Below are 1549 nucleotides of genomic sequence, written 5' to 3' on the forward strand. Positions count from 1 at the left end.
CAGGCTCTGGGAGGAAACAACTTTATTTATGTATACGTACAAATAAATTTTCTAAGACACTAAAGAGGACGGCTAATAAGACACAGACTCAAATTATATTAAAAACCTAATTGGGTGGAGGAGTGTCTTTTTCGTTTGGAATCTTGCTTTAAACAAAAACAAATTCCCAAGCATAATCCACTCAACGTGTAGAAAAACTAGGGTAGGTTTTTTCTGACATACAGACCCTCATTTTTAAAGTTATTATTGATGTATCAACACCAAGATCAAAACATTTTCACATCTCCATAGATGGGCCTATAGCAATTATAGACGCGATTTATTTCGTAAGAAACAAGATAATTTGTTGTGAGAAATATCAAACTCTGGTTCTTGTTGTAGAGCAAGTTGAGATAAAATCTGACCAATCACAGGAGCTAGTTTAAACCCATGACCTGAAAGAACAAACATAAACTAGAATTATTTCTATTACTTCAAATTCTCAAGCGTTTGTGAAACTGTGTCCTGCAAGTGTTTGTCATCGTAAGAAACGGTGTAAATAATTAATTAGCATAATTCACACATGTACTAACATTATTAACATAATTCACACATGTACTAACATTATTAACAGACGTAACTTAATGTCATCTTGCATATCTGTCGAGGGTAATCCAGTTATTGTAACAATGAGTAAAGCGTGGCCTACTACCATCACTACCAACATTAACACAACCACTACTACTAAGGATAAGAAATGCAATAGCCTCCCCATACACTTTCTGACGGGAGTCAGTAGCCCATGGTGACCTAAATTTGTGATTAGAATCGCCATTCTTTTGTTTTGGCATAAATATGTATTTCCACCCAAAAGTCCACAAATAGTGATTTAGACAAAAATGAACTCATGGCCCCTCAAATCTTCAGCTACATTTAAATATACATTGGTATGGAACCTTTCGGCCTAAAGCGAACCTGAGAATCCACAACCGATGACGATATTTGGGTACTGCGGATGTACATCGAGGATGGGATTATCGGTGGCAGTATTCTAAAATGAAACACAATTATTTATTTCGATTACAATTGTCGAAAAGAAAAGCACTCGTGTATTACAACTGGCTAAAACACTAAAACGAAAACATTCGTGAGATTAAAATAATGAAAGAATCATAATCTATACACTTTATATAGCCACGTTGGATTTTTCGTATTTCAAAAAGTTTACACTTACCGGCCAAGTTTGGTTTCATTATGAAAAATCCAACTAGTAGGCCTATTTATATGTAAACATTTGGGATATCATTGTGGATAGTCAGCTTACCGTGTACATACAGGTTTCTATGATACAAGGTTTGGATTCTATTCCTTCAAAGTGTTCTTCAACATATTTTGTCAGCAATTCAACATCTTTCTGTGGTGTATCACCATTATGCACATCACGATAGTCTGGGTCGATTTCTACATCGCTTCCATGAAAGCATATCTAATGAGTAAATTTAGATGGAAATGATAAAACAACAGAAAAGTTTGTATATTTAATCAGAGATTTTATCAAGTAAAAGTATAA

General features: G+C 34.3%; 1 long non-coding RNA gene across 1 annotated transcript; it reads right to left on the reverse strand.

The window, feature by feature from the left end:
* Positions 1-6: 6 nt before the first annotated feature.
* LOC117105505 lies at positions 7-1461 on the reverse strand. Its single transcript, XR_004444915.1, has 3 exons — positions 1304-1461; positions 955-1030; positions 7-434 (listed from the first exon to the last, which is right to left on the reverse strand). It is a non-coding gene; the product is annotated as an uncharacterized LOC117105505 (long non-coding RNA).
* Positions 1462-1549: the final 88 nt, after the last annotated feature.

The sequence above is a fragment of the Anneissia japonica genome, unplaced genomic scaffold (assembly GCF_011630105.1).
Source record: "Anneissia japonica isolate Jap-2015-1 unplaced genomic scaffold, ASM1163010v1 scaffold107000_len1549_cov125_single, whole genome shotgun sequence".
NCBI classification, from domain to species: Eukaryota; Metazoa; Echinodermata; class Crinoidea; order Comatulida; family Comatulidae; genus Anneissia; species Anneissia japonica.